Genomic DNA, 22,198 nt, shown 5'->3' with positions numbered 1-22,198 from the left:
AGATTTTCTTTTTTGTTTTGTTTTGTTTTGGCTTGGTTTTTTGAGATGAAGTTTCGCTCTTGCGCCCAGCCTGGAGCAGTGGCGTGTTCTCGGCTCACTGCAACATCCACCTCCCGGGTGGATTCTCCCACCTCAGCCTTTCAACCAAGAAGCTACTTTTTGTTTGTTTGGTTGGTTGGTTGGTTGGTTGCTTGTTTGTTGAGACAGAGCTTTGTTCTTGTCGCCCAGGCTGGAGTGCAATGGTAAGTTCTCGGCTCACTGCAACATCCGACTCCAGGCTTCAAGCGATTCTCCCGCCTCAGCCTCCCGAGTAGCTGGGATTACAGGCTCCCACCAGCAAGCCTGGCTAATTTTTTTGTATTTTTAGTAGAGACAGGTTTTCATGATGTTAGCCAGGCTGGTCTCAAACTCCTGACCTCAAGTGATCTGCCCGCCTTGGCCTCCCAAAGTGCTAGGATTGCAAGCATGAGCCACCGTGCCCAGCCTGATTATATACATTTTCAATAAACATATATGAAAATGGTCTCAGGCATTTTAATAATTAGAAGACCAAAATCAATAAAAATGTAATAACATTACCCACTAACCAGAATATATAAAAGAAAGACTGACAAAATTAGGTATTGGAAAGAACATCTAATTAGAATGCTCTTAAACTTGTGGTTGGGTTGTATATTAGTCAAAAAAATCTTTGGAATTAAAAAAATTAATTGATAAATTGTGTGTATTTGTGGTGTACCACATTATACATATATACACACACACAGACAAGCATTGTAGAATAGTTAAATCTGTGTGTATCTATATAGCCACAGACATACATTATAGAATGGCTAAATCAACCGACATAGCATATCTGTTAGCTTAGATACTTATCTTTTTTTTTTAATTTTTTTATTTTTAGATGGAGTCTCCCTCTGTCACCCAGGCTAGAGTGCAATGGTGCAATCTCGGCTCACTGCAACCTCTGCCTCCCAGGTTCAAGTGATTCTCCTGTCTCAGCCTCCTGAGTGGCTGGGATTACAAGCGCCTGCCACCACGCTAGGCTAATTTTTGTATTTTTAGTAGAGATGGGGTTTCACCATCTTGGCAAGCTTCTGACCTCATGATGCACCCACCTCGGCCTCCCAAAGTGCTGGGATTACAGGCATGAGCCACTGTGCCTGGCCAATCAATACTTATCTTTTTGCGTGTGTTTGGTGAGAACATGTAAAATCTGCTGTCTTAGCAATTTCAAATATTACCACATTTTTTTTTTTTTTTGAGACGGGGGCTCACTCTGTCTCCCAGGTTGGAGTACAGTGTCACGATCTCGGCTCACTGTAAGCTCCGCTTCCCAGGTTCACGCCATTCTCCTCCCTCAGCCTTCCGAGTAGCTGGGACTACAGGCGCCCACCACCACGCCTGGCTAATTTTTTGTATTTTTAGTAGAGACGGGGTTTCACTGTGTTAGCCAGGATGGTCTCGATCTCCTGACCTCGTGATCCACCCGCCTCGGCCTCCCAGAGCGCTGGGATTACAGGCATGAGCCACTGCACCTAGCCTAAAAGTACTCATTTTTTATTCATCAATAATTAGTAATCTGACTCGTTTCAAAAATTTGGTTATTATTGACAACCTCTTTGAAGATCCATTTCACAAACTCAACAGAGTGCCACGATTAAGAGCTAGGGATCCCCCAAACTATCTCAAGCATCTAAAAAATTGCCATTTTTTAAAGGCTTAAATTGTAGTAGTAAAGGGGGAAAAAACCCATAAATCATCTAAAAAATTGCCATTTTTAAAGGCTTAAATTGTGTGTGTGTACACACACACACACACACATCATTGACCTTTCTTAAGACTTCAGAGGGTGGAACTTTCGGATGTGACCACAGAGAGGGAGAGACCGGGAACGCGGAGCGCGGCCGCCAGCACCCCCGAGCCGCCGCCGGACCCCCGCCGCCCCGGGCCGCCCCCCGCCCCCCGCGGTCCCAGGTCTGTGCGTCTGGGGACGGTTCGATTCCCCGCAGAGCCGGGGGAGGGACGGGGGCGCTCAGGGGAGGGGGCCTCGGGCGCCCCGCCCGCGCCTGCTGCCCCGTCCCGGCGGCAAGGCGCTCCTGGCCGTGACCCCCGCTGGGGGCCGGGGCCGGGGTCCATGCGCCGGGCCCCCACCCGGCCCGGCGCCTGCCGCTGACGGCGGCGGGGGTTGGGGGGCGCGCATCTGGCCTCCTGCCCACCCCCTGGCGTCGACATCACGGGCCGTCGGGGGCTGCGGCCCCGGGCTGCGCCCTACCCCCGCGGCCAGGCTCTGGAGGGACCCTGGAGCTGCCGCCGGCCTCAGCCCATGGCCCGGAGGTACGATGAGCTGCCGCACTACCCAGGCATCGCGGATGGCCCCGCAGCCCTGGCTGGCTTCCCAGAGGCAGTGCCCGCGGCACCAGGGCCCTATGGCTCTCACCGGCCTCCCCAGCCCCTACCCCCAGGCTTGGACAGCGACGGCCTCAAGAGGGACAAGGATGAGATCTGTGGACACCCGCTCTTCCCCCTCTTGGCCCTGGTCTTTGAGAAATGTGAACTGGCTACATGCTCTCCCCGTGATGGGGCCGGAGCTGGGCTGGGGACACCCTGCGGCGGTGACGTCTGCTCCTCTGATTCCTTCAACGAGGACAACACTGCCTTTGCCAAGCAGGTTCGCTCTTAGAGGCCCTTCTCCTCCAACCCAGAACTGGACAATCTGATGATCCAGGCCATCCAAGTGCTGCGGTTCCACCTGCTGGAGCTGGAGGAGGGAAAGATGCCCATCGACCTGGTCATCGAGGATCGGGATGGCGGCTGCAGGGAGGACTTCGAGGACTACCCAGCCTCCTGCCCCAGCCTCCCAGACCAGAATAATATATGGATTCGAGACCATGAGGATAGCGGGTCTGTACATTTGGGGACCCCAGGTCCATCCAGCGGGGGCCTGGCCTCCCAGAGTGGGGACAACTCCAGTGACCAAGGAGTCGGGCTGGACACCAGCGTGGCCTCTCCCAGTTCTGGTGGAGAAGATGAGGACTTGGGACCAGAAGGGGAAGGGGAGTGAGATCTCTCACCCGGCGGGAGCAGGAGCAATAGAAAGCAAGCAGGGAGGCGCTGCACACTTTTAAACAACCAGATCTCACAAGAACTCACTGTCGCAAGAACAGCACCAAGACAATGGTGCTAAACCATTCATGAGAAACCTTCCCCATAATCCAGTCACCTCCCACCAGGCCCCACCTCCACCACTAGGGATTACAGTTCGACATAAGATTTAGGTGGGGACACAGATCCAAACCATATGACCTTCTCTCTACTAAAAATAATAATAATAAAAGCCAGATATGGTGGCACCACCTGTAGTCCCAGCTACTCAGGAGGCTGAAGCAGGAGGATCACTTAAGCCCAGGAGTTCAAGGCTGCATTGAGCTATGATGGCACCACAGCCTAAACAACAGAGTGAGGCCCTGTCTCAAAACAAAAACAAACAAACAAAAAACCGATTTGGATTTGTATTTCAGTCTTCTGTTTTCTGTTCTTTAATACCCTTATTAAAGAAACCAGATGTGAGGTGGCGCAGCGGCGGTCAGGTGAGCGACGCGGGAGCGGTCAGCAGGTGGCAAACCCACGGCCAGGCTTCCGTGGCAAGCAGCCCTAGAGGAATGGCCGTCCTGTCCCTGCGAGCCCCTGGGCCCTGGCAGGCGATCCAGGTGGGATGCTATGGAATATGATGAGAAGCTGGCCCGGTTCCCGCAGGCCCACCTCAACCCCTTCAACAAGCAGTCTGGGCCGAGACAGCATGAGCTGGGGCCCTGGGGAGGAGGCCCCAGACATCACTCCTGAAGAGGCCCTGCCTGAGCTGCCCCCTGGGGAACCGGAGTTCCGTTGCCCTGAACGCGTGATGGATCTCGGCCTGTCTGAGGACCACTTCTCCCGCCCTGTGCTGCGGCAGGTGATCGAGGAGTGCAAGCAGGTGATTCTGGAGCTGCCCGAGCAGTCGGAGAAGCAGAAGGATGCCATGGTGTGACTCATCCACCTCTGGCTGAAGCTCCAGGAGCTGAAGGACCCCAATGAGGATGAGCCAAACATCCGAGTGCTTCTTGAACACGGCCTCTACGAGGAGAAGAGCAAGAGCGTCAAGCAGACCTGTGATAAGTGTAACACCATCATCTGGGGGCTCATTCAGACCTGGTACACCTGCACAGGGTGTTATTACTGCTGTCACAGCAAGTGCTTGAACCTCATCTCCAAGCCCTGTGTGAGCTCCAAAGTCAGCCACCAAGCTGAATACGAACTTAACATCTGCCCTGAGACAGGGCTGGACAGCCAGGATTACCGCTGTGCTGAGTGCCAGGCGCCCATCTCTCTGCAGGGTGTGCCCAGTGAGGCCAGGCAGTGCGACTACACCGGCCAGTACTACTGCAGCCATTGCCACTGGAACGACCTGGCTGTCATCCCTGCATGCATTGTACACAACTGGGACTTTGAGCCTCGAAAGGTTTCTCGCTGCAGCATGTGCTACCTGGCGCTGATGGTGTCTCGGCCCGTGCTCAGGCTCCAGGAGATCAACCTTCTGCTGTTCAACTACGTGGAGGAGCTGGTGGAGATTTGCAAGCTGCGCCAGGACATCCTGCTCATGAAGCCGTACTTCATCACTTGCAGGGAGGCCATGGAGGCTCGTCTGTTGCTGCAGCTCCAGGATCGGCAGCATTTTGTGGAGAACGATGAGATGTACTCTGTCCAGGACCTCCTGGACGTGCATGCCGGCCACCTGGGCTGCTCACTCACCGAGACCCACACGCTCTTCACCAAGCACATCAAGCTGGAATGCGAGCGGTGCCAGGCCAAGGGCTTCGTGTGTGAGCTCTGCAGAGAGGGCGATGTGCTGTTCCCGTTCGACAGCCACACGTCTGTATGCACCGACTGCTCCACCGTCTTCCACAGGGACTGCTACTACGACAACTCCACCACGTGTCCCAAGTGTGCCCAGCTCAGCCTGAGGAAGCAGTCGCTCTTCCAGGAGCCAGGTCCTGACGTGGAGGCCTAGCGCTGAGGAACAGTGCTGGGCACCCCACCTGGCCCACCGGGACCCACCCTGCCAACGTCAAGTTGTTCGTTCTGCTCTGGAGACCCCTGGGTTGCAGCCCCTGGACCCCTCCACCCCTGCTGGGCCAGAGCGGGTGGGCAGTGTCAAGGCCCGTTGTCTCCCAGGTGCTTGCTGGGACTCGGGGTGGCCGCACCTGGCTGTCACCTGGGTGTGCTGCTGTGAGGGGTCCTTGCGTGGCCCCCATCCTTCCCCCAGTGCAGAACTCCATGGGCAGGGAGTTGGGGGGATATCTCACCTCCCCCATGGCACAGAGCCCTCCACACCCCTGGACCAGAGCATCCGGGCCCTAGAGATTCCACAGTTCCCATCCTGACCACCCTGGAAACTCATCAGGCCAAGACCCCGAGAGAGCTTCAGAGGAGTGTTGAGTAACACCTGAGGATGCGGCTGCACACACTCAGCCAAGGGCCGAGTCTCACCTGCAGTGGGGTTTCGGCTCTGCCTGGGGGCTCCATCACTTTCAGCCACTCATCGCCTTGGGGATTTCTGGTTGTCCCCAGCTGGGGCTGTTCACAGTTGTCACCTGTAGACCTGCCTCTCCCTGGCCTGAGGTTCAAAGGCCTCATTGGGTGGTCAGTCCAGTGGGGTCACCTGTTGTTTCTGTACAACAGCAAGGAAGGGGACCATGGAGCTTTTCCCTGCTGGGTGCTCCTGCTTTGGCCCAGCCCAGCTTTCCTGGTGCTCCAAGCTAGGAGGCCATGGCCCCAGCCTAAGGAGGGTGTCCTGGTCTCCAGGTGTGGAGCAGGGACTGTGCACTGGGGGAGGTTCCAGTTAGGTGATGGGATCCTGCAGTGGTCTGGTGGCATTTCTTGGAACCAGATTTACCCGAGGAGCTCTGTCCTGCTGCCTGTGGAGGGCTCCAGATAGCTCAGAAATGACCAGCCAATGGCCTTTTGTTTGGGGGCCTGAGATCAAGAGCTGAGAGTATTCACTCAACTGAGCCCATTCAGGAAGATCAGGGCAGGGGCGTGTGGGAGGTCCCTCACTCCACGGGACAGAGGCCCCTGGACAGCAGAGGAAACCTACAGCTCTGGGTGAGGGGATACTTGGCTTTGGTGTTTGCACTTTACAGATCCTGCGGTCCACGAGGGGCCTCAGGAGAGGACGTGTCAGGAGGTGGCTTCCCAGCCTTCTGCCTTGGGCAGTGGGGGTGCTCCTATCTGTCCTTTTCCCCTACACCCTGGACTGTGCTTGGCTGTTGGTGCACATGGTTGGCACACACGGTGGGCAGAGGGCAGAGAATGCCACTGCTTGGATATTTGTCCTCTTTGACCAGAAAACCCAAGAGGAGACACCTCAGTCAGCAGAAAGGCCGCCTGGCTCACTGGCTCATTCCAGGAGTGGGAGAGACGGCAGGGTCTCCTCTTTGCCCTCCACCATCAGGAAGGGGATGGTGTCCTCTCCCCACTGTGGTGGCTTTAGGCAAGGTTCTTACTGTCAGCTCTGCCTCAGTTTCCCCATCTGGAAAATGGGGGCAGGGGTACTGACCTACGTCAGGTGGAACAGTGAGCAGGGAGTCCTTTAGAGAGTGTGATGTGAGGTTGGATCAACAGTGTGGGTTCCTGTCCTGCTTCCCCTTCCTCTTTGAGGCTCAGGAGGGGGTTAAAGGCCAAATGCTGTTTCCCAACACCCCAAAGTCTGCACATGTCTCTTGAATGCATCACATTTCTGTCATATGGATATTAGCCATTCCGAAATCTGCGTAATCAACTTCACATTATTCAAGTTACAAATCACTGTGTGCATAGAAAAACTGTGCTGGTATTTGCTGGACAAAGGGTTGGGCCCCTTTTATTTTTACCTGCCACCCAGCATCTCCCCCACCTGCCCCTTCTGGGTGACACAATCTGTAAACAGAATCATGTATGGGTCTTTCTATGGGTCCGTAGCACAGCAGGAAGAGCCTGGCGCCGCCAGCACCTCATGGAAGACCACATATGGGTGGTCCCACAGCATGGGACCAAGCTGGCCTGAGGGATGCCCAGTTGTAACAATGCTGCTGTCACTGTCTCATTAAATATATGTCCTTTAAAAAAAAAAAAGAAAGAAAGAAACCGCACAGCTTATCTTCATTTTGGTACTCCAATCTCAGTATCATTTTTTAAATTGCTTCAGCAGTGGGAAGAGATTCCCAGGGAGATATTGTGATATTCGCCAGCCAAAGCTTTATTACTAAGATTCCTGTTGAGGGAAAATTCAGATAGAGGAAAAGGCTCATATTTATTGTAAGAAAGTTTAAGGGTAGTTGCCAAAAAAAAAAAAAATCCCAAACTCAGTGCAAAATTACTGTTGCAGTATTTTTCCATTCTTATATCTGTAATAATAAGCAAAATGATCAATGAGCCACATTTCAACCCTTAAAATAAGTATACTTACCAATTACTCAAAGAAGCTCACAGTAATCTCCAGGCTATCTTGAACAACCAACCTGCTAAAGATGCCACAGGTGCCTCAACACTGAAGGAATCAGGTCTATGCCAGCTCAGCTACTTCCTAAAGTTAAACCTTGGAATACACACACATGGAGTTTCTCTACAGCTTTAGGATGCACAGTGGTTGTTATTGTTGCTAGACAAGTCCTTGAAGATTATCCTCTGACTCAAAGCTTTAAAGAAAAATCTTACTGGAAAGGAATTCTTTGGTGAGATGTAGATCAGCATGGCACGCTGTAGGCAACATTTAGGAAAGAAGGCTGATTTCTTCTCTCTCATTCCAAATGCCTTTGTGATACCTGCTTGGGCATTGCCCAGGGATTCCAGCGGTCAGAGGTTCTGTAGGATGGTTTTTCTTTTTTTTTAAATCCTGCCTCAGGTTTATTTGTACAAATAGCACAGGAGGACACCAGCCCCACACATATAGCAGCCCAGGGGTCACACCAGTCCTTCTGTTCTCAGATTGACAGAGACCTCTACTCTGAAGGCTTCGTGGGGGCCTGGACACCTTTGGAAGCCTGAGCTAGAACTGAAGCTGGAGCTGCAGACTGGGCCTTGGTTTGATCCTTGGCCTTTGGCCGGCAGAACCTGAAGGATGACATTTCTAGCAGAGCTCCAGGGAAGTCTTGCTGGACAGGGCATCTCCTCTGCCCCACCCTTGCTCCTCGAGTCCAGGCTCTTTGCATGGAGGCCCAGTGAACATGGCTGGAGCTCTGAACTTATGTGCTGGTGGACAAAGGTCAGTGACAATCACAGGACACTCCTCTTAACCTATGCATGTAACTTACCAGTGGCTCTTTGGAAATATGGCCTCACCTCTGCTGTCTAGTTCACAGTGACTTGAATGCTTGGGTGTCAGGTTTGGACAGGGTCCCCTGAATGCCTGGGTGTCAGGTTAGGACAGGGTCCCATTTCAGGAGCTAGCAAATGGAAGAAAGCAGGAGGGCAAGGCAGCAGGCAGGTGATAATGTAGACTGTGGCCAGATGGAGTAGGTTCCAACCTTGGACCACCATTCATCTGCTGTGTGAACAGAGGGTGGACACCTTTAAGTGGTAGGGGACTCTGGCTGGGCACAGTGGCTCACGCCTATAATCCCAGCACTTCAGGAGGCCAAGGCGGGTGGATTGCCTGAGGTCAGGAGTTTGAGACCAGCCTGGCCAACATGGCAAAACCCCATCTCTACTAAAAATACTAAAATTAGCTGGGCATGGTGACGGGTACCTGTAATCCCAGCTACTCAGGTGGCTGACTCTGCATCTGTGGCTGGGGTGGGTGAGGCTTTGTTTGGTATTTTTATTGCCTATTTTTCTTTTTTTATGCTCAAAGCTACTCCTGGGCAAGTTCCCTGACTCTTGAATCTTTTTCAAAATTTAGCTCTTCTGTAATATTTAAACTTAGCTAAGTTGGCCACTATGCAAGCCTCCTGGATTTCCTTCCTTCAAGATATTATAGCATGACTCTTTTGCTAAATTTGTATTCTCATGCAATATTAGCATGAGGAAAATTTATAACATTTTAAAAAGTGAATATAGCTACTGATAATGAATGTTAAGCTACATTGACATTCATTTTGGAATTAGTGATCACCTACTAAGTTGAACTACATGAAATTTCTGTGGTGTAAATCTAGTCGGTTGAGTACGGGTGACTTCATATGGTTGAACCTACAGGTGACCCTGGATCACTCCTCCACTCCTCATTTTGTAATCCAAGAAAAGGAGGCTCAGGATGTGAAGTAACTTACTCATGGTCACATAAATTATTAGGCGTTGACTTAGAAACATATAACGTATTTTCTTAACTAAGGGAGTGAAAAATTCTTATTACTACTCCATTTACGAATTGCCTTGGCTATTCTTGCATGTAAATAGATATACATATATATACACACACACACACATATATATGTGTGTATATATATATATATATATATATATATATTTTTTTTTTTTTTTTGAGACAGAGTTTCGCTATTATTGCCCAGGCTGGAGTGCAATGGCTTGATCTCAGCTCACCGCAACCTCTGCCTCCCGGGTTCAAGTGATCCTTCTGCCTCAGCCTCCAAAGTAGCTGGGATTACAGGCATGTGCCACCATGCGCAGCTAATTTTTGTATTTTTAGTAGAGACAGGGTTTCTTCATGTTGGTCAGGCTGGTCTCAAACTCCCAACCTCAGGTGATCCGCATGCCTCAGCCTCCCAAAGTGCTGGGATTACAGGTGTGAGCCACTGTGCCTGGCCTCTTGCATGTAAATATTTTGAGATACAAATTGAATAATTTCATTTTACTTGAGGGATAATTTATGGGAAAGTAACATCTTTGTAATAGTGAGTCTTGATACCCAAGGATGCAATGTATTTAAGTCTTCTATCATGCCCTTCAGTGGTGTTTTGAATATTTCTTCATGGAAAGCTTAGGACATTTTTAATTTTTTTGTTTCAGATTCAGGGGTCAATTTTTCCTTTATTTTGAATTAATTATGCATACATATGAACAATTGTTTTCTGAAGTTACTTTCACAGGGAAGACCTTTACTGAATTTTCTTAATGTTGTTTTTCAAGGTACTGGCTTATGTTTCCAAGAAACAAATAAAGATAATTTTACTTTGTTTTTAATGTTTATGCTTCTTGTTGTATTCCCTTCTCTAATTTAATGTGCCTGATAACTTTTGAAAGTAAGAATAGAGACACAGGAAAGAGGCCAGAAGGTTGGAATAAGGGCTAAAAAAAGAAACTTATTGCCACCAAAATAAAGACGAATCCAGGTTAATCCTCTCTGGTATTGACTTGTGAGAAAAGATGGACATCGGCATGTAGGACCTTAGAACGACAGGAAGAATGAAGAAAAGAGCCTCAGAGCACAGCCTGGTGATATCATAGAAAACATGTATTTAAGGCATTTCATCTCTCAGTGACGACTTGCTTCAGGTCCTTGCACATGCATATATGGAGAGAAGGGTGTCAAAGCACAATCTCATGTTTGCTCTGATTTTTCTCTCTATGAATTGTTTTTAATTTCCTTTTTTCAGAGACCAACAGATTTGTAGAAAATGAGGCAAGATTATTTACAGAACATTAGCTTCTGTATATAATGTTTATATTTATATTATGACATTTTGTTGACATGGCCAAAACGATTTTACCTTTAGGTAAATAGAAGAACTGCTTGATCGAAAAGATGCCCACTTTTCAAGAGCACAGTTGAAGGGAACAGTTGAAGGTGATAACCACAATAACATAATGGTAGGAAGAACAGAAATTGCTGTGTGCTTGCTTTATGCCAAGCATTGAGCACAGCTTTGAAATGGTTACATCTCATTTAATCCCCACAATAATAATGACTGTTTTATAGATGAGGAAACTAGAGTTTACAGAAGGGAAATTACTCAAATCTACAGTTTATAACTGGTTTTTATTTTCACAGCCAGGTCTGTAGGACTTTAAAGCCCCAGCCTAGGCACTACTTTTGTCCTAAAGATGTGCATTTATTGTCTATGATATGTAAGAGACCATAAATATTGGTCTCAATACAAATTAATTTTCAAAGATCTATCAACAAAAGTAAGCTTGGTAAAAGATGATTTTAAACAGAACATTCAGTAAAGATTAAACAAGACGCATAATCCAATCAAAGAAAATGTGTTAAGTCCTCACAGGGGCATTTTCTACAGATTTACACATAGCTTTTCCATGTTGAAAAGGAAACTATATAATTCTTGTTTAGCTTCCTCCATCTAAAATGACACAACGTACCAAATAACTTAAATTAATGGTTAGATTTGGTTAATTATCAAGGCTTCCTCTTTGAAAATCATAAATTTATTTTACTTTTTTTTTCTTTTTTTTTGAGGCGGAGTTTTGCTCTTGTTGCCCAGGCTGGAATGCAGTGGCGTGATCTCGGCTCACTGCAACCTCCGCCTTCTGGATTGAAGTGATTCTTCTGCCTCAGCCTTCCGAGTAGTGGGGATTACAGGCACCCACCACCACACCCAGCTAATTTTTGTATTTTTAGTAGAGACAGGGTTTTACCAGGTTGGCCAGGCTGGTCTTGAACTCCTGACCTCAGGTGATCCACCTGCCTCGGCCTCCCAAAGTGCTGGGATTACAGGTGTGAGCCACCGCACCTGTCTAAAAATCATAAATTTAACTTGGATATGGAATTAATTTGGCCCTCTCTTTATTTCAGTGAAAGACGTATGAAAAATTGCCCCCTTATCAACACAAAGGGTATCTCCTGACCATTATTTCCAGGTATGCACAGTCTCCTAACTATGCCTACAGAAATCATTCTGAACTCCATCCATTTCCCAGGGAGAAAACAGAAGCGCCTTGGGCAGAGTGAAAAAGAAACCACCTGGAGAGGAGGCCCTGCAACATGAACCCATCTTTAGGCCCAAGGGCATTCTGACATCTGAAATCAAAGTCATGATTGCCTCCATTTCTAGAAAATGTTCCAGAAATATTTCCAGGAAATATAATTATTAAAGCACAGGCTTTGTTGTCTTTAGGCTTGGAAAGGTCTTTGAAAGTTATTTGGATTAAATCATTAGAAATTTACTAACACTGATGTCAAGTTAATGGTTAAAAACAAAGCTTTGTCCACCCCCAGGCCCAGGAGAAATGTGTACATATGTTCACCAAGAGACGTGTACAAGTATTTTCACACCAATATTATGAGCCAAAAACTCAAAACAACCCAAATGTTCACCTAAAGTGGAATAAACACAGTATTGTGGCGTTCCTATAACGAACTACTACTACGCAACGAGCACAAATAAACTCTAACTCTCAATAATGTGACCGGATCTCACAAACATTGTATTGGAATACGGAGGCCAGACCCAAAAGAGGATGTTCTACATGGGTGAAATTTATAGAAAATTCAAAAACAGGCAAAGCTGATACATGGTATTAGACAGGGCAATGATTATCCTCAGTGTAGAGGGAGACAGTGACTAGAATGATGCATGAGGGAGGTTCTGGGTTTCTGGGAATGTTCTGTTACCGTTCGTGTTAGGAGGAGGGGTGCAAAGGGTAGTGACGAGGCCCACCCTCTGGACCCTGCAGCATGAGAGAGAGCCTTGATCCTGATGGCAGAAACCGTCCCCCGAGCCCAGGGCCACCCATAGGACAGACACCACAAAGCCACATTCTGAGGCCAGTCTCAGCCATTCTTGCTGCCCTCCAACTCTGTCCCAGCCAAAGATGAACCTCCAGGGGTGGGGAAGGATGGACAGACAGCATCCAATGCATTCTGAGAGCCTCTGCACCTGGGTGGATGAATCTTTGTGTCCAGGGCTGGCTGTCAGCAGATCCAGGCTTTCATTCCTAGAAGTGGTTAGTTTCCAAGATTTTCAGAAAATAATGTCTAATTATAAAATTTTAAAAATATATAGAAGAGTTTTTGGCCAGGTATGGTGGCTCATGCCTGTAATCCCAACACTTTGGGAGGCCGAGGTGAGTGCATCACCTGAGGTCAGGAGTTCGAGACCAGCCTGACCAACATGGAGAAACCCCGTCTCTGCTAAAAAATACAAAATTAGTTGTGCGTGGTGGCACATGCCTGTAATCCCAGTTACTCAGGAGGCTGAGGCAGGAGAATCACTTGAACCTGGGAGGCGGAAGTTGCAGTGAGCCGAGATCATGCCATTGCACTCCACCCTGGGCAACAAGAGTGAAACTCTGTCTAAAAAAAAAAAATATATATATATATACACACACACACACACATATATATATAGAGAGAGAGAGGAGTTTTATAATAGCAATACAAAATGAAACCATCATGTATTTCACAGATAAATTTAAAAACTGAATTAAAAAGTATATCAAATCCCATATTTTTTCAGTTTGCTGTTCTGAAATAAAGTAATAATGTGAGGTTTAAGTAATGTCAATTATTTTCACAACTATAATACCATTCAGTGTTTATCCTGTGCTCTGTACTCTCTTTATAATTAAGGATCTATACAGATCATTACAAAACACTTGAGTGGGCTAAAACCATTAGGGTCCATTCTGGAACTATCGTTTTCAATTTGCTCTCCCAACTTGCATAGTCTTATGTGTTCAGCATTTCTTATTAACCCTGTATTTTTGTCCACTCATTTTTCACTTCTTAAATTTCACTCTATCTTACTGATAATATTTCAGGCTTCTTCTGAGAAAACTAGAGGCTGGGCATGGGGGGCTTATGCCTGTAATCCCAGCACTTTGGGAGGCCAAGGCGAGCGGATCACTTGCATCCAGAAGTTCAAGACCAGCCTGGGCAACATGATGAAACCCCATCTCTACAAAAAATACAAAAAATTAGCTAGGCATGGTGGCACACTCCTGTAGTCCCAGCTACTCGGGTGGATCACTTGAGTGCAGAAGGTCAAGGCTGCAATGAGCCATAATCGCACCACTGCACTCTAGACTGGGTGCCAGAGTAAGACCTTGTCTCAAAAAAAAAAAAAAAAAAGAAAAGAAAAAAAGAAAAAAAAAACTAAATTGGAAATTGCTCAGTTTACTCCCTTATAACTGCTATAGTATGGATGTTTTTATGCAACAAGAGAGCTAAGAAATCCTTCTAACAATTTCCTGAAGTAGATCACAAATATCTTACTACTCTACAAAATTTTTATTATTTCTTATACTTAATGATATCGTTATTGATATATCATTTCAAGGCAAGTAGTAACAGTTGTCACTGGAGAAGTTGTTTATATAAGAAGTGAAATAATCTGTTAAACCTCACTTTAAGTGTGCCAGTTTTGATGCTAGGACTAAGGCAATGTGTTTCCAAGTGTAGATCTGTGCCAGTTGTATCAGAATCAAGGATGCTTATTAAAAATGCAAACTCTCACATCTGTAATCCCAGCACTTTGGGAGGCCGAGGTGGGTGGATCACCTGAGGTCAGGAGTTCGAGACCAGCCTGAACATGGAGAAACCCTGTCTCTACTAAAAATACAAAATTGGCTGGGTGTGGTGGCACATGCCTGTAATCCCAACTACTCGGGAGGCTGAGGCAGGAGAATTGCTTGGACCTGGGAGGCAGAGGTTGCAGTGAGCCGAGATCACGCCATTGCACTCCAGCCCGGGCAACAAGAGCAAAACTTCATCTCAAAAAAAAAAAAAAAAAAAAAAAAAAAAGCAAACTCTCTTGGGCCCTTTCTCAAATGTGCAAACCATAATTCTGTGCCATGGCCTGGGACCTGCATTTTGACATGTCTCAAGTGATTTTCTTTCACACTGAAGTTTGAGAACCCTTGATTTAAGATTTCTACCATTAGCTACTACAAGGAGAAGAGGAAAATAATTGTTGATTTTAGCCAAAAAGAACAAACATGTCTTTTTAATGTGAGTCACTTACTCCTTGAAAATGGCTTAGAAATCCAGAAGACCTGGCCTCTACTCCTCACTCTGATTTAATGTGTGAACTTAAGAGTCTCATACATGTATTCTTTCTTTCTTTCTTTCTTTCTTTTCTTTCTTTCTTTCTTTCTTTTTTTTTTTGAGATGGAGTTTCACTCTTGTTGCCCAAGCTGGAGTGCAATGGCAATGGCACAATCTCTGCTCACCGCAACCTCCGCCTCCCGGGTTCAAGCGATTCTCCTGCTTCAGCCTCCCAAGTAGCTGGGATTACAGGCATGCACCACCATGCCTGGCTAATTTTGTACTCTTAGTAGAGACAAGGTTTCTCCATGTTGGTCACCCTGGTCTCGAACTCCTAACCTCAGGTGATCCACCCACCTCGGCCTCCCAAAGTGCTGGGATTACAGGTGTGAGCCACCGCACCCAGCCCAGACATTTATTTTTTCTAGGCTCTGCTTTCTCTGATCTGAAATAAGGTGGTTGGGATTTTATTAATCTATCAAGTACAAACATTTTCTTTCTTCCCTTGAGTCCACTTCCAGGCAGCAACAGGACTTGATTCTGCAGCAGATCCTGTCCTCATGAAAAGTGCTGGCTGAGAGCCCGGTGGCTCATGCCTATAATCCCAGCACTTTGGGAGGCCAAGGCAGGAGGATTGCTTAAGCCCAGGAATTGGAGTCCCAGCTACTCGGGAGGCTGAGGCAGTGAGCTGAGATTGTGCCAGTGTACTCTAGCTTGGCGACAGAGTAAGACTCTGTCTGAAAAACAAAACAAAACAAGAAAAACGAGAAACTCTTGGGAGCTTTATGGCCTTGCCCATCACCTAAGAAACCAAAATACTTACCCTGGCCATCTGAGGGCAAGCTTAGAGCCCCCTACTACTACCACAGCCGGTGCTCTCTTGAGAGCACCACCTCCTGGCTGGAGGCCAACCAACTCAGGTCATTACAGCAACTCATGACAGAACAACTCTGATCCCAGGAAGCAGAAGACAACACCTAATTCCACTGCCTGCAACAACTTGGCTAACCAGAGGTCTGGAGTGTGTCCACCTGACAACATCACTGCTAGCATAACAAGCATTCAGGAAAGCCAGCACACTAAACATATCTACAACCAGAGACTCTTCATAGAGTCTACTTCACTTCCATGCCACCTCCACCAGAGCAGGTGCTGGTACCCCTGGCTGGGACACCAGGAGATGGATCACATCACAGGACTCTTTGCAGACATCCCCCAGCACCTGCCCAGAGCCCGACAGCCCCGTTGGGTGGCTAGACCCAGAAGAGCAATAATAATCACTGCAGTTCAGCTCTCAGGAAGCCCCATCCTTAGGGGAAGGGGGAGAGCACCATCTGAAACGATCACCCTGTGGGACAAAAGAATCTGAACAGCAGGACTTGAAAGATCACAACAGCTTCCCAGCAATGGATCCAAACCAAGAAGAAATCTCTGAATTGCCAGATAAAAGTCTACACATTGGGTACAATGTATACTGTTTGGGTGACGGGTGCACTAAAATCTTAGTAATAACCACTAAAGAATTTATCAATGTAACAAAAAACCACCTGTTCCCCCAAAACTATTGAAATAAAAAATTCAAAAAAAAGAAAATCTGTTCTCCAGCTACAACAGAAGAAAATTACCAGTTAAGTAAGTGAATTTGGTGAAATTCACAAATATGTGGAAATTAAACGACATAGTCCTAAGTTATCAATGGGTCAAAAAAAAGCACAAAGAAAATTCAAAATATGTTGAGATTACTTAACGTGAAGATGCAACGTACCAAAAAGTAGGGGATTCTGTGAAAGAGTGCTTAGAGGAAAACAGGTATCAGTCAATGTCTATAGTAAAAAAGGAAGAAATATATCAACAGCCTAATATTTGTTAAAAATATTTAGAAGCAAATGAACTACCTGCACAACCTGAGGCAAAGAGTGTATCTGTTGGGGGAAACAATATACATGCTGAAAAGCCTAAGTGGAAAGACTAGGGAATTAAATGTTATGAGATTAGGGCTTTGAAAAACATCCACCAATTCCTGGGAATTTACAGTTTCATGTCAATATTCAGGATGATGTATATAGTCTTACAACAGACCTAGAAGGTGAAGGGGTTCATCAACACTAGACTTGCCTTACAAAAAATGCCAAAGGGATTTCTTTAAGTTGAAAAGATAGGATGCTAATAAAAAACAAAAAGATATAAAAATATATATCTCACTGTTAAAGGTAAGTATGTAGACACAAACAGGATAATGGAATGCTATGTGATAGTGGTATGTAAATAATTTTAAGCAGAATGTAAACATTAGAAGGCAAAAAGCATTGAGAATATCTGAGGCCACAAAAATTTGTTAATGGATATACAATATATAAAAAATGAAATTCTGATCTAATTAACATAACGTGTGGAGGAAATAAAAGTACAGAGTATTTGTTGTTTGTTGGTTTGTTTGTTTGTTTTGAGTTGGAGTCTCACTCTGTCGCCCAGGCTGGAGTGGAGTGGCATGATCTCAGCTCACCGCAACCTCCACCTCCCAGGTTTAAGCAATTCTCCTGCCTCAGCCTCCCAAGTAGCTGGGGTTACAGGCGTGTGCCACCACACCCAGATAATTTTTGCATTTTTAGTAGAGACGTGGTTTCACTATGTTGGTCAGGCTGGTCTCAAACTCCTGACCTCAGGTGATCCACCCGCCTCAGCCTCCCAAAGTGCTGGGATTATAGGCATGAGCCACCACATCTGACCAAGTATAGAGTGTTTGTATGTGATTAAAGTTAAGTGGTTGTCCACTGAAAACTGATGACTATGAAGTATAAGAACTTTTATGCAAGCCTCATGGTAACCATAAAGAAAAACTTTTGGCTGGGCACAGTGGCTCATGCCTGTAATCCCAGCACATTGGGAGGCTGAGGCAGGTGGACCACGAGGTCAGGAGTTCAAGACCAGCCTGGCCAAGATGGTGAAACCCTGTCTCTACTAAAAATACAAAAATTAACTGGGCGTGGTGGCGGGCACCTGAATTCCCAGCTACTCAGGAGGCTGAGGCAGAGAATTGCTTGAACCCAGGAGGCAGATGTTGCAGTGAGCCGAGATCGTACCACTGCACTCCAGCCTGGGTGACAGAGCGAGACTCTGTCTCAAAGAAAAAAAAAAAGAGAGAGAGAGAAAAAGAAAAACTTTCACTAGATACATAAAAGAAAGAGAAATTGATCTATATAATCACTAAAAACAAAAAATCAAATCACAAAGGAAGATAGAAAGCAGAAAGTGAGGAACAAAAAAAAATTGCTGAACAGAACATCATTAACCAAGTGGCAATAGTAAGTCTTAAGTATAATTACTTTACATGCAAATAGATCAAATGCATCAATCCAAAGATACAGATTGTCCAAAAGGATAGAAAACCAAGATCCAACGATATGTTGTCAACAACACTCACCTTAGACTTAGTAGAAGGAAATAAATAAAAAGATTAGAGTAAAAATAAATAAAGCAGAAATGAAGTTGTATACTTTAAATACACATAAGGTTTGTCAACTATATCTCAATAAAGCTGTAAAAAGAAAATGAAAAAATGGTGCAAAATTTTATCCGTGCAAGAAGAATAAGTCCCAGAGATCTATTATACAACATAGGTCCTACAGTAAATTTTACAGTACTTTATACTTAAAAAACTTGGGGCTGGGTGTGGTGGCTCATGCCTGTAATCCCAGCACTTTGGGAGGCTGAGGCAGGCAGAACATGAGGTCAAGAGATTGAGACCATCCTAGCCGACATGGTGAAACTCCGTCTCTACTAAAGATACAAAAAATTAGCTGGGTGTGGTGGCACATGCCTGAGTAGTCCCAGCTACTCAGGAGGCAGAGGCAGGGAAATCACTTGAACCCAGGAGGCGGAGGTTGCAGTGAGCTGAGTGCGCACCACTGCACTCTAGCCTCGCAACAGAGCAAGACTCTGTCTAAAAAAAAAAAAAAAACACAAAACACAAAACAAAACAAGACAAAACAAAACTTGCCTAGAGGTGTATTTTGTGTTGTGTTTTTATCACATAAAATATAAATAAGAGCACTAGGGAAAATTTTGGAGTTATTGGATATGTTTACAGAATAGACTGTGTTTATGGTTTTACAGATACATACTTATCTCCAAAACTATCCAACTTACATATTAAATATTTACTGCTTTTTATAAGTCAATCATTCTTCCATAAACTCATTTTGTAAAAGGCAGATAAATAATAGAAGGAAAAATAGAAACAAAGAACAGGTGCAATGAATAGAAAACAAATATGGTTGATATTAATCCAGTTATGCCAATAACTAATCAATGGTCTAAATTCATCTATTAAAAGACAGATGTAGAGTGAATCAAAAAACAAAATGCAACTATATGTCATCTTCAAGAAACACTCTTTAAATATAAATACACATATAGTTTAAAAGTAAAGGTATACGGAAACATATACTATACTAAGACTAATTTTAAAAAAGCTTGTTTTGAGACAGAGGGGACTTTAGAACAAGGAAATTCATCAGGGACAAACAGGAACATTTGTTAATTTTAAAAGGGTCAATTTTTCAATCAGTGATATCAATGCACATGTATATGCCTCAATGTATATGCCCAATGACAGAGCATCAAAACACAAGGCAAAAACTGACAGAACTGCAAAGAGAACTAGATACACCCAGTATTTTAGTTGAAGATTTTAATACCTTCTATCAGTAATAGACAGACATGGCAGACAGAAAAATCAGGACTGCCCTAGTTGAACTCCCCCAGCATAATTAATCAACTGAATATAATAGATATCTATAGAATACTTCCACCCAGCAACAGAATAAGGGAACGTCTACCAGGATACACCACATTCTAGGCCATAACATATACATTGAACAATGCAAAAAAAATAGAAATCACAAAACATATGTTCTATGTTTTCATACCCAATGGAATCAAACTAGAAATCAGTAACAGAAAGATCTGGAAAATCCCAAGATACTTGGAGATTTAAAGTATATGCTTGTAAGTAAAATATGGGTCAAAGAAGACAACACAAGATAAAATAAAATTAAAAATAGTGTGAGGGTCTCTCATAGGGGGGCATATTGTGATGGTAAGACAGAAATCAGTGGCATCCTTGAAACGGTTGCTGGGAACTGAACTGCACCATCAGCAGAGAGGGCATAGTAGGTCCATTGGTGGCTGAACTATTAGAGGAGATACTGCGAGTGAGGTGCAGCTGCAGATTTGAGGCAGACTCACCAAATGGTGAGGGAAGAGCAGCAAATGAGTCATAACCAGGGTCTGACTGTAAGGTGGCAGGATGTCAGCAAAGGCATGACTGGTGAGCTAAAAGGCTGGCTACTGGGTGGTGTCTGAAATGACCCTGTGATAAAAACTGTCCATGACCTGAGAGCCGAGCAATTGGTGAATAGGCCTGGAGAAGACACAATTATGTGAGGAACTTTGGGAAACCTGGGACAGCAAAAGCCACGGCACACTGAGGCTTGGAAAAATGGTTCCATGGGGATGTAAAAGGAGTTGAAAGGTCTGGGTGGTAGTAGGCTTGGAGTTGCTGCATTGTGAGCAATGGCAGGCTAGAATGGGACAGGACCGAGAGGACTCAGAACTAAGCAGTAAGGTCTACTAAACACACTGTGTGTGCTGGAGGTGATGTCATAGGCACAAAAACTTGATCTTGGAGGTGGCCCAATCAACCATTTTGGGTCCTATCCATCTCTAATGGCTGCGAAGCACAACTGAGATGCCAAGTGTCTCTAGGAGGCACAGGCTGCAGAAACAGTGATAAGGGTGGCCTAAGGGTTAAACTCAATGTGGCCTGAGGAGGGTGAAGAGCCTGAAGCCGACTGGTTGTAGATTTTGTCTGCCTTCCTTACTCTAAATATAGCCTCACAATTTGGACTCGGCGGGGAAAGTGTGGGAGCAGGGTGAGGGATAAAAGACTACCACACATTGAATACAGTATAGACTCTTCGGGTGATGGGTGCACCAAAATCTCAGAAATCACCACTAAAGAACTTATTCATGTAACCAAACACCACCTGTTGCCCAAAAACCTACTAAAAATTTTAAAAAGTAACAATAGCTTAACAGTGTTGAAAAGAATATAAGAATACAATAGTTCTTTCCTGATACAATTACATTTTCAATTTTATTAATTTAAGGGAGTATATTTGGGAATTCAGAAAGGTCAAGGGATGAGTACTCTTTAGATTTTTTAAAGGAAACATCAATTAGAATCATTTTGTTTTGCCATAAATAATGTCATATGCTGTTTAGTACACTGGAAATTTTTCTTCTATTATGTGACAAAAATCAAAGATGTATTCCAAAAACTAATTTTCTCAACATCAAAATTTATAATATGAGTAAATTATAATTTTAAAATTTTCCCTTAGAAATTCATGCATTCACAATGTTGATCTCCAGAACAAGGATTGAATACATTAGTCAGACATCAGTTTCTTGATGTTTTGAATAATATAGTCTGGCAATTTCTTCTGTTTCTTAGCCTTCTGTATATAATACATGGATATTGTCCATATTATTGAAATGCAAATTTATTGAAAGGATACTAGCATGTCCACTGAGATTTATAGTGTATCAGTTTTGGAAAAATCCCATCTCATTATATGAAACTGTACTGAAATAAGAGCAAAACATTGGCAAACCATATAGCTTCAAGTAATTAGTGACTTGTTCAGGTCTGCCCCTTAAATTTTTCTGTTTTTGGAAGAAATCAATGAGTACAGACTGTTGAACTTGGATACTCCATATTTAAAGAATGCCATTTTAAATTCCATTCTTCCTGTAAAACTAACGTTTTACATCCAAAAAAATAAGTAAATATAGCCCCACAATTTGATGGAAATGGCAGGCTGTTGTATCATGTGGGATGATGGCTCATTCCCATTGAGTTGTGTGGTTAGTTGTCAATATGAGGGCCCATTGAACCTCTCCCTCTTTGTTATCAGGCAGAAGGACATTATCCACATAGTGCCACAAGTGGACATCAGGTGGCAGTCAGAGCGTAGCTAGATCTAGTCATTGCAACCTTGAGCCAGCAGAGGATTGTTGAGGTAGTCAATCAGATGCCTCCTAACGGTGTACTGTCAGCCTTCAAATCTGAAGGTGAACTGCACCTGATCTTCTTCACAAATAGACACAATAGAACATGTTTGCCAGGTCAGTAACAAAACCAAGAGGGAGAAGCATTCTGAACTTCTTCCAAGACAATGACAATGCTGGGTAAGGGGACTCTAAAAGGAAGTACAG

General features: G+C 45.1%; 2 pseudogenes; both read left to right on the top strand.

Moving 5' to 3' along the window:
- Positions 1 to 2,257: 2,257 nt before the first annotated feature.
- Positions 2,258 to 3,155, top strand: LOC129137608 (putative homeobox protein Meis3-like 2; annotated as a pseudogene).
- A 455-nt stretch (positions 3,156 to 3,610) lies between these two features.
- LOC129137607 (differentially expressed in FDCP 8 homolog) lies at positions 3,611 to 5,128 on the top strand (annotated as a pseudogene).
- The last annotated feature ends 17,070 nt before the right edge of the window (positions 5,129 to 22,198 follow it).

Source organism: Pan troglodytes, chromosome 19, assembly GCF_028858775.2.
Source record: "Pan troglodytes isolate AG18354 chromosome 19, NHGRI_mPanTro3-v2.0_pri, whole genome shotgun sequence".
NCBI classification, from domain to species: Eukaryota; Metazoa; Chordata; class Mammalia; order Primates; family Hominidae; genus Pan; species Pan troglodytes.
The sequence above is the reverse complement of the archived record's forward strand: the minus strand, read 5'-3'. Positions and strand labels throughout refer to the sequence as shown.